The 12,325-nt window shown below is 34.0% G+C and overlaps 1 pseudogene; it reads right to left on the reverse strand.

Moving 5' to 3' along the window:
• Nucleotides 1–427: 427 nt before the first annotated feature.
• On the reverse strand, nt 428–1,142 carry LOC146899521 (SKP1-like protein 1A pseudogene; annotated as a pseudogene).
• Between the last annotated feature and the right edge of the window lie 11,183 nt (nt 1,143–12,325).

Here is a 12,325-nt window from a genome sequence, read left to right on the forward strand (position 1 = left end):
GACTTACACAATAGGATAATGAAGAATCAACTACAACAACTCACCTATCATAGTTTTACCAACAATACTCATGCTTTCGACATGATAAAATCGTTCATAACTCAACAAGACGTTCTAGACCAAAAGCTGTTAAAATAGTTCAAACTCTTAATATCAGGCTGCCAGAAGCTGTGTAGATATCACAAATTCACAATTTCACAACACATGGGACATAACTATGCAAGAAATAACAAATTTCCATTTTCACATTGTCAATTTTATAAGAATAATTTGGAACAATAAGGAAAAAAAAAAAAAATTCAACCAATAAGAATATACTGTAACAAAACACAACAAGCATATATATGCTTCAAAAGATCAAATTATAACAGAGCAAATTATAACAATATGATAACACAAGAACCATTAACCAAAAACCTTCCAAATATAAAGAAAAGCAGAAATGTTGATCATACTTTGATAAATAAAACGAAACATAACATAAATCCACACATGACAAATCCTTGACTGAAATTGTAAAATGTTAAAATATAATGGCAAATAAATCCTTGACTAATTTGATGATTTGTTGCATAATCATTCAAAAGCCCAACTGTATTCCGCACGAACTTTCGCCTCTTCCTCCGGACTGTAGTCATTCTCAACATTGAAAATGTCGCGAATCTCCTCGACCGTCTTATCCTTGATAGTATCTGCTACATACTGGCATGTAAGTTCCAGCAGGCTCTTGATATCCAAGTAGTTTGCAGCCAAGATGAGTTCGAAGCGTGTATTCTGATTAACCTTGACGAACTCAGCGTCCCAAGCCTTAACATCATCCTCGGAGGGTTTTCCTTCGGAACTCGTCGTAACCTCAACATGCTTTTTACAATACTCGATAACCATTGCCAAGATCTTGCTAGTTACGTTTGGAAGAGGGATTTCGGTTTTGGCACAGTCGTCCTCGATCATGTGTTTGATCGTCTGCGATTTCAAAGCAACAGCCTCTTCGACCTCAAAGGTCTCACCGTCGGAACTCTTGAGAGTGATCTTCCTGGTTGATGACGACATGATAACTTGGATTTTGATTTTTGTGAAAGCTAAAACCCTAAAACCTAAGTTTGAAAACGATGCGATGAATAAAACCCTAAGTTAGAATTAGAAAACGGTGAAGTGAATGAGAAAAAGAATAGGCGTCAGTACACTATTTATACTGACTGACTAGGGTCGGTCTCTTGCTTGTACTTGGCGAGCAAGAAATTTTGTTTTAGATTTGATATTATTGAATTAATAAATAAAAAATTGAAGGAAATTTCGAATTAAAAATAATTGTTATCGTTTTCCATCTATACATGTTTGGGCTGAGCTTATCATTATTTCAGTTATACCCTCTTAATATTTTTTTTTTTGTTAGTTATTGAGAAAGATAAGAATTTTTATTTATTTTTAAATAAGAAAGATAATTTTTTTTTTCATATTTGGTATATTGTTGATAAAATATAAGTATAACAAATAACATTTATAACTAATAACACGTATAACAAATAGATAAGGAAAAATTCAAATATTAAAACAAAATGTAACAAATAGTATATGTTCGATTTTTTCCTTATCATTTAAAAAAGATAATGGATCAAAGTTAATTCAAATATTAAAAAAAAAATGTAACAAACACAATTTCTTTTGTTACCACACAAAATATATCGTGTAAAAAACACGATATGAGTATATGTCAAGTTTTCTTTCTTTTATCCTTAAAAAAGTTTAACAAATTAGATCAAGTATATGTCACTATAGATATAATCAATAAGAAAATGATCAAGTAAATGATCGTTATTTTATTATTTAAATTAGGATTAAAGAGAAAAAGGCTGACCAAAAGAGCTGAAAGGAGTTATTTTCTTTATATTTAGTACAAATAACCCCTTTAAACTCTTTTGGGCTGACTTTTTCTCTTTCCAAAAATGCCCTTAATTTTCAATACAAATAACACATATAACAAATAAATAAGAATAAATTTAAATATTAAAAAAAAATGTAACAAACACGATATATGTGTCTATATATATATATATATATATATATATATATCCCCCGTCTTTAAATCACATCTTTAAATCGGATTGACCATGAATGCATGAACACCAACTAATGTCTCAACATAGCACATCTTTTTATGACTCGAAAATTACACATCTTTATATGACACATCTTTATATAATACATCTTTAAATCAAACATCTTCAAATATCACATCATTATATAACACGTCTTTAAGTCACATATCTTCAAATAACACGTCTTTATATAACACATCGTCAAATATTTTATCATCTAAAACTTTGTATTTTCAAACACGTTTAAATAATAATAAAAAAGATATTCAATATACCTATCATGTTGGAATAAAATGTGTTTAACAATAAACTTTTGAGAGTTTTGATGATAACAAGATATTAAAAATTGTCAATTGGATAAGCTAATATTTGTTCAAGTGTACACGACCATAGACAAAATTTGACATTTTAAATAGGTTCTGTGAGAACAAAAGAGAGCTAAGGAATCAACAAAAAGGAAGCTTAAAGCGTCTGAAGAGAAGTGCTCCTGAAGACAAAGTGCTCTTGAAGTGATGACATCATCAGAAGCAAGTTCATCAGAAGCTAGTTCATCACTAGAAGCTGAAGTTCATCAGGAGATGCAAAACTTAAAGCTTCAAGGGTTGTTCAATGGATTTAAATTTGTCTAAGCATTGCAGAAGACTGGAAGTGTAAAGCAACCGCTATTTTGAGAGGATTTGAAGGCATTGAATGCTTATTCTTCAAAAGCGTTGACAAAGTACAATTGTACGAAGTGTACAACCACTACCTCCACTACTCTTTTTTTTTTGGTCAAGAATTTTACACTTTTTTTTTTGGATTTTTTTTAATTTCATGCTTTTTTTTTTACATCCTTATTTATAAATTTTGTTACGTCTGCAGCAACATAACCTAATTTTTTCCCGCTCATTTGTTTTATTAGGTTTGCAATTATTTAACCTAACAAATTTCATCTAAAAAAATTGCATTGCACACCAATTTCATTCCTATCCGCTTGCCTTTTTTTTTTTGAAGAAAATATTTTCTACCATATCAATGATCACGTATGATCCTTCTATTTTATACTTTTTTTTTTGGTCAAGAATTTTACACTTTTTTGAAGAAAATATTTATTGGTCTCTATTATAGTCGAGAAAACCCGTGCGACGCACGGGTCAAAAGTCTAGTTATCTATTAAAATTATATCTTTTGGTTCAACCTCCCTCTTTTTTCTCTCCTAATAAAACAAACTAAAATAATTTTGAAAGAATAAACTAACTTAATTTTAAATAGATTTTTTTAGAGGAAAGAAAAAATATGATTTAAAAGATTGAACCTATTTTGTAACAAAAAATCGCTTTTATATAGTTGTATTTAAACAAACTAAATTATTTGTTTTAAAAAAAAGTGATTTTTATTACGATAAACAAACGCAAAGTAGATTCTGATTTTTCATAAAATCTCTAAAAAATAATCTCTATATTATTTTATGTCAAAATCACTTTTATTTTAATATTTTAATCCGATCAAAACAAATTTTCACACTAACTTAATCTTTTTTTTAAAGAATACATTAACTTAATCTTAATCCCAAATAAAACAAATTTTCCTATAATCTCTAATTATGAAAGTTGATAGCCAACAATAACTTTTTTGTTGTCATATCCTAATCGTTTGACATCTCAACATATTTTAACCATTTTGTGTCTAAAAACAAAAAATCTAAAAACAACTTTAAATGAAAATATATTACGGTAGCTTTTCAAAAGATATTTTTTTTAGAGAAGGGAGAAAATAAGTATCAAAAGATGAAGATAATTTTATAACAAAAAATCCATATTATATCGTTTTATCCAAACAAATTAAATTATTTTTTCAAAGAAGTGATTGTTATTACGACAAACAAATACAAAATTGATTATTTTATTTGATAAAATCTCTAAAAACAATCTCTAAATTATTGAATGTCAAAATCATTTTTTTTTATAAAAACTAACGATATATTTAATTTAGATTTACTAAAAATAATTTTTATGAAGTTCATGCGTTTTTATCTCACACTGAGTCTATTTGATACAATATATAGAACTACCTCCCTATGCGTTTTTCTTTTTTAGGATGCAATAGAACTATCTTCCTATGAGTCTTTCTTTTTTAAGATGCATTAGGACTATCTTCCTACGAGTTTTTCTTTTTTAAGAATAGCTGACTTGCTGGGATTCAATCTAGGCATTATTCCTTTTCAATATCTAGGACTAGGATGTCTTATTTTCACTAGGAAACCTAAATGTATCCACTTTCAGCCAACACAAACAGAATAAAGGTAAAGCTCTGTACCTGGAAGGATAGCAATATATAGTAGAATTATAATTCATATCAAAGAAAATGTTAATGGTAGAAAGTTTAACTTATGCTTCCTTGTATTAACCATGAGGAAATATGGCTATGACAAAGGTTCATACTCTCTGACCTATCCATTATATTTTATTTATGTTCAATAGTTGAGGAAAAAACCACCTTCCATGATGTTTCACAAATGAAGCAGTATTTACGTTTGCTTCATGATCCCCTTTCCCCCATTTGTTTTAGATATATGGTTAATTGTTTGCATGCGACAATAAGGGAGAATTGGATTTTCTAAAAGGTAAGTACCGGACAAAACGACACAAAACAAAATAGCATGGGGAAAAACAACTTAGCACAAACTTTTAAGGTATGTTTGATCCGCTAAAAAATGAAAGGACATAACAAGTTCTCTAAACCTTTTGTCCATTGAAAATCGCATACCAAATATTATTCAATACCTTAAAAGTGTGTCATATATTGTTATACCTTGTGTTGTGCTGTTCTGTCTTGTGTAGTTCTGTCCAATAAAAAGTTTAACAGAACAATTTTTTGTGGACAAAAGGCTATTTTAGTATTTTAGACAACTTGTACTTGAGACGAAAAATTGTGAAACAGTTTAACGAGGAACAAGAATTTCAATTTTTTTTTTCTTGTCCCTTACTCGGGTTTGTCCAATTTATGAAACAATCTTACTAGTAAACACAATAAAAGTAGAGGTATCCTGAAACAGTTTTAAGCACTCTCTTGTAAATTTAGACTTTACCTTTCATAGCACGATAAAGTTCATTTGGTAAACAAAACATATGCAAACAATTTTTTTTTCCTTCAAATTTCATAAATTTGTTAATAACACTAGCACTGCCTTAACTTTGGCAGAGGCACTTCCAGCTGTTTTTGATGAAGGTAGGGCACCTACCAATAAATAAGCACGGATACAGACACGGACACCAGACACGACACGCACACTGACACACCGACACCGTTAATAATTTGAGAAAATCACATAATTCAGTGTAATTATAAGTGTTGGTGTCGGACACGTCGTGTCCGACACTGGGACACGTCTAATCCGATAAGTGTCTGTGCTTCATAACTCTGCCTGCTGTTGATGATTTGAGAAGTCAAGCCTCATGAAATCTTAAACCTGCTATCCCTCATGATTTGTTTTCCTGATAATTTATATTTATGTTACCAACCAGATTTGAGATCATAACTGTAATATCCCGCCTGTCAGTATCGGTATATTACCAGTCGATCGTGTCAGAGGATTAAAGTTTATGTTCAATAAGTTTAATGGAAAATATTTATTATATGATGTCAGCTCATTACGTAATAAATATCAGAGTCGGATTTAACACGTTTAAAGGCAAGGGCATAATGGTAATTTCACACTAAAGGATATTTATTTTGAAGTGTGGCCAAAATATCTCATTTTTCCCTTTTCTTTCTCTCTCTAGGGTTGAAGTTAGAGAACTTCTCTCCCTTCTCTCTTCTCCCTCACGCCCTCCTTCTCTCTTTCTCTTCCTCAATCTTTCTCAAAACTTCTCCCAAATCAAGATATGTGTTATGCAAGCTTCCTTCAAGGTTTTAAGGTGATTGGAAACTTGCCATGGGTTGTGATTACTACTCTTTCTCTTCACCAAGAGATTCTCAAGGAAAGATTTAAGAACTAAGGTTTGGTTTTGATCAAGAAGCTTTATGATGAGTCTTTTGCTTGGGATTGAAAAGTAAGCAAGAAACAACTATGGAATGGGTGGAAGCTTTGGAGTTACCTTGAAGGATAGAGTTAGGGCTTGTTTGTTGGTAAGTTGGAAGATGGTTCAAGCTAGGGTTTCTACATAATCAAGAACTATGGTACTTGGATTGCAAGAAATAATAGCAAGTTTGAAAGTTATAATCAAGGAAAGCAATTAACCAAGAGCTAGGGTTTTGGTAGCTTGAGCTTGGGAGTCTTGTGCAGCTTTATTTATGTGAGTTCCTTAGTTAGTTTCCCTCCCTTTGGGATTATGTTTAAGCCTTGTTAATTAACATGAATCATATGATAATTTCTAGGGTTTTAAGTATATGTTTAGTTGCCCCTTTTCTTGCCATGCTTGATATACTTGTATGTACTTGTTCCATGACTGTTTTTATAGGTTTCTAATGATCCTAAGGGTCATATAGCACTTGGTGATGCTTGGTTTGAGGTTTTAAAGTCAAAAATATCAATTTTGAAGTTGCTGGACTGTCACAGCTCGCCACGGCGAGCAAATAGCTCGCAAGGCGAGCCAGAAGGTCGAATGGGGGTATCCACTCGCCTCCTACTCGCCAAGGCGAGCAGGTACTCTCGCCTCCCACACATAATCACTCGCCATGGCGAGCAGACAGTGGGGAGACCCATTGTTTGTTCGTTTCGGGTGATTCTGGTGTTTCGCGAGCGGTTTTTCTTGTGCAGTCTTTTTAAGAGAAATAAACCCCTCAACCAAGATCCTAATTGTTAAAGTTTTAAAAGGAGACTTCCTTATAAATGAAACAAGTATTTGGCAAATATGGTAAAGCGTGGTAAGCGAGAGTATGATGTTTGATTTGGGTAGCAAGATAATCTTTAAGTAAGGGAATGAACTAGAGCCTCGACTAGTTGTCGAGAACTAGCATGTTTAGCAAGTACCCCTAGAATGTTAAGACGCGAAGTGTAATCTCTTCGCATATGATCATGTATGTTTAGTTAGCACATTAAGCCATGGATTGATTAGTCAATCTCTCCACTAAGAATAAGAACGTATAAGCTAGAACAAGTAAGAGTTTACCACTAATCGGTTCGATTAAGGTTCCGAGGTAAACAATCAAGTATGTACATGTTTAACTTATGTATACGACAAGACTATGGCTTAATAAGTGTAGGTGGCATGTCTCTTGCTATCCACATCAGGGGGATACAAGGGGTTCTCATAATGAGAACGATTCAAGCCGTAAGGGACCCGCATGTCACCGAGTAAACAAGACGTAGGTGTTCGTGTCTCTTGTTATCCACGCTAGGGGGATACGGGAGGTTCTCGACCTAAGGGGAACAGTTTAAGCCGCAAGGGACCCGCACGACACCGAGGGAGTCCGATGTACGTACATCGGTCATGTATGGGATTGTTCTCGGGGTTACTCCACCCGGGATTATCCGTAAAATGAATCAAGATAATATTGTTTGTTCAACGCTAACCTAGTGAATGAACTTATGTACGTTTATGTATGTTATGGTTATGATTCTATGCACGACTATGATTATGATCATGTAAGAATCCATGCACGTTTATGTTTAAGAACAAGAGCACTAGATGCTATATGACAAGCTTAAGGCATGGAATAGAACAAGTAAGAACATGTTACCGAAGACGATCTTAGGTTTCCCCTAATCGTCCGGTTTAGAATCGTGCCATGATTATGTTATGTTAGGCCTCGATACATAGAGTGTATTCTTGGCAACGCGGTTCTAGGTTCCCCTCGACCGCCATGACACGTATAGGAAGTGAAGCCTATAACAAGTTAAGATAAGACTATGACGGCTCTAGTATGCACGACCGTCTAGTATGCAAGTCCCCACACACGTATAATCAACCGTCAGGTTGTAATGTAGACACGTGGTGACCGTAGGTTTCCCCTCGAGGTTGCCTATAGCCTAGGATTTAGGGGAACTCACTGAGACATTATGTCTCATCCCAATCCTTATTTGTTTCAGATAAGCAGGATGTTTATGCATAATCGGAGCCGGATGGGACTTACTTCAAGGGTTCGTTCGTAAAGCTGCAGGGCGATATGAACATTAAGGATGTAATTTTTATGTACGGATGAATGTATTGTATTATGATTTATACGAACGTGACTTGATGTAAATATTATTCATTCGGGAAAATTTTATGTTGTATATTTTAATGTATCCTGTACTAATATTAACGCACGTGCCAGACTTTCTAGATACGTCTGGTATGGGTGTTACAATTGGTATCAGAGCAGGTCGATTCAGACCGTGCCGTGGGTCATTAAATTACAACTAAGGTAGTGGGACCATTGGGTTCTGGGTAAAAGTTCTAATTGTTGTTGTTAGTTGAGCCTGATCAACTCAATTTAGCATTCGACGATTGGAATGGATGCCTGAGAGCTGAATAGGACCCGGGAGGAATGAAGTATGTGATGGAGATGCACTGGAAAGTGTGAACTCATAAGTAAGAACTCGGATAAGTATTAGTAAGAGTTTGATCGTGCCAAAAGGTGGCCGGTGAACTAACCAAGCACAAGTGTGAATCCTCCGGGAATGTAAGGCATGTTAAGACAGGATGTTCCGACAACGTTGGGTGAGATGCTAGTAATACTTTATGAATCCGTGAGTGAAGAAGTTGAGTATGTGTATCTAACCATGATCGAAAGTTTCGGTAAGAGTTGTTGTTGGAACGGAATTATTGTATGCAAGGGAAATATATTCTGGAATGTAAGTACAAGACTAAAAGTTAAGGAGAAGTCGAGATATGTTGATGGAATTAGTAAGCTCTCAGGGAATTGAGATATGAGAACGGAAGACAAAGATTTATATGTTCAGTAAGAATAAGGTTCTAATAATGAATGAGTTGGCAGAGAAATAAGTTAAGCCGTTCTTAGCGGACGAAGTGGAAGTTTATGTTAAGTGCCACGATAACAAGATATCAGTTTCTAATGTGTCGTGAATTGAATCGATTAATGTTAATGCTTGTCATGCAAAGGTTATAGAATTGTTTTTAAGACGATCGAAAGGAATGATATGCATTGGGATACTTGAGGAAATAAGATTTTATGAAAAAAAATAATAATATGATTTTTTGGAAAAAAAACTAATTTTTAGAAAATACGCCAATAGCGAAAATTACGCTAATAGCGAAATTACTCCAGAGGATTTCGCTAATAGCGAACCTGGGGCGAAATTTTCAGTTTTTCTGAAACCTGTCATTTCGACTCTAGGGTTATTAGTAGCTTTTGGGGGGTTGTTTTCACAATCTTTTATGTAACAAACACTCGCTATAACATCAAGTATCGAATGCACGTTACACCCTATGATTTCTAAGGAAGAAAATGCACGGACAAGTATTAACGGAATCAATCTGGTTTAAGGCAACATTAGAAGTTAATGCGGCAAGAGTTGACAAAGAGCTTGGGTCAAAAAGTTTTAAGGTTCCGGTATATGAATGGATAAAGTGGATACGCGTGCATGAGATGGAAGGTAAGTGGTAAGGAATTATGTAAAGTCGCGAGATTTTCAGATTTAAGAAAATTATGAGTACCCCGGATCTATGTTTTGCTTAATTGAATTGCTAAAGCCCGTTAAGATATTGAATTCAAAAGTTTACAAGATTTTAGGAGGGTAGACACATATGGGTGATTGGAGTTGATGTTTATAGATTTTAAAACGGAATTTTTTTTGTAGGTACCGGTTGTTACGACTCACGTAGAGTGGGCTAAACTCACCGGAACTAAGGTTGGATAACACAATTGTGTTGTCAACTTATTCCGTGATTTTAGAGTAACGGCTGGGGCCAAATTTATTACGTTTATATATAAAGAGAAACCGTCAACGCCAATTACCCGTGTGTTAAATTATGATGTTTTCTTAAAGAAAGAAATTAACGAGCAAGCATTAATTTGATTACGCAAAACATAGTATGCGAGAATACAAGGATGCAATGAAGTATGATCAAGAAAAGTATGTATGAATTATGATAAGTCTATTATGGGAATTCAAGATTTCTCAGAAACAAGTTTATGTATGATAAGTGTATGTCATGAGGTGAGCTCAACCAGTGAGAATATAAGGTCTATTCCCAAGTAAAGTATTATGGTAATGTGACAAGTCTACTATGAGATTCAATCTTGCAAGGTATTGTGAGGTGCATGCTTATGGCAATGGTTGCCATATGAAAAGTTCAAGAAAATGATACTAATAGGGGAAAATTAGTGTGAAGTTTCAGTCGTCTCAAGGGATTAGGATATTGGTTAAAGTCAACTGGTGGGAATCAGAGTGGCGCAACGAAAGTTAATAAATAAAGTTCCGACAGTAATCATGGAATATGGAATGTGATAGTAAGAGCCTTCGTTAGAAGCACTATGGGACAAGCGAGAAGTTCTCAAAATGTTAAGTAAGAAAGGAGACTTATGTAATCAGTCATGAAAAGGGATAAGGTATGTGGATGTGACTTCAACTAAGTATGATAAGGAAGATGCATGTAAGAGTATGTGCTATGACAAGAGGAATACATGTAAGAGCGGAAGAATTCCTTTTTGTGACTCAAAGTAGCTATTGAATTATTAAAGTGTGGAACCGGTATTAAAGAAGAAATGTTATGCAGAATAAGGTGGTAATATGTGATCGCAACCGGATTTGATGTTTTGAAACTTCAAGTTTATTGTTCTTAGAATGAGATAATGATATGAGGATCAAGGATCCTATAAGATATATGTTATGCATTTATGTGAGTCTCCAAGATATGTATGTAAGACAAGAAAGAATAAGAAAGAAGTTACTTTTGAAGTTCAAGAATTTCATTATGGAATGGAGATATAAACCATGAGTTATGCACGAGGAAGTGCATACTCTCCTATGTCAAACTTGTTGAATGATCACGATACTTGCTACGAAGATTTCGAATTATGATTTATAACTTTTAAAGTTAAAACGGGTAGTAAGGGACTTTGGAACGATGATTATTTTAAAATATGATTTCGTAATGTCTTCTTTTAGGTTATACAATTATTCGTTCCAAGGACCCAAATACCAAAGTTTAGAAAATTTTTCTTAATCAAGATGTAAGAATAAGTATCGTTATAATCTCACAAGATGCGACACATGAGAGTATGTAGGGTACCATGTGAGGTAAGATTTGATGAATGTTATATGTATAGGTGTAATTAATTTCACCTCTCTACGACAAGTTATACGAGTCATCCATGAATTTGGGTGCAATAAGAATGGTAATTAAGATCAAGAAGGCTATGTTTAGTTATATGTGGATTAAGGAACCAGATGAGGACATGAAGCGGTAAACCCTTCGGATATATATGAATGGAAAAATGCTTGACTCGGACCATAGATGATAAGTTTTGTCATGATGATTGGTAGTCGATCTCTAAATTTCGAGGACGAAATTTTTTTAAGGGGGGTAGAATGTAATATCCCGCCTGTCAGTATCAGTATATTACCAGTCGATCGTGTCAGAGGATTAAAGTTTATGTTCAATAAGTTTAATGGAAAATATTTATTATATGATGTCAGCTCATTACGTAATAAATATCAGAGTCGGATTTAACACGTTTAAAGGCAAGGGCATAATGGTAATTTCACACTAAAGGATATTTATTTTGAAGTGTGGCCAAAATATCTCATTTTTCCCTTTTCTTTCTCTCTCTAGGGTTGAAGTTAGAGAACTTCTCTCCCTTCTCTCTTCTCCCTCACGCCCTCCTTCTCTCTTTCTCTTCCTCAATCTTTCTCAAAACTTCTCCCAAATCAAGATATGTGTTATGCAAGCTTCCTTCAAGGTTTTAAGGTGATTGGAAACTTGCCATGGGTTGTGATTACTACTCTTTCTCTTCACCAAGAGATTCTCAAGGAAAGATTTAAGAACTAAGGTTTGGTTTTGATCAAGAAGCTTTATGATGAGTCTTTTGCTTGGGATTGAAAAGTAAGCAAGAAACAACTATGGAATGGGTGGAAGCTTTGGAGTTACCTTGAAGGATAGAGTTAGGGCTTGTTTGTTGGTAAGTTGGAAGATGGTTCAAGCTAGGGTTTCTACATAATCAAGAACTATGGTACTTGGATTGCAAGAAATAATAGCAAGTTTGAAAGTTATAATCAAGGAAAGCAATTAACCAAGAGCTAGGGTTTTGGTAGCTTGAGCTTGGGAGTCTTGTGCAGCTTTATTTATGTGAGTTCCTTAGTT

Source organism: Medicago sativa, chromosome 8, assembly GCF_051527215.1.
Source record: "Medicago sativa cultivar Bolivia chromosome 8, Bolivia_mono, whole genome shotgun sequence".
In the NCBI taxonomy this organism is placed as follows: Eukaryota; Viridiplantae; Streptophyta; class Magnoliopsida; order Fabales; family Fabaceae; genus Medicago; species Medicago sativa.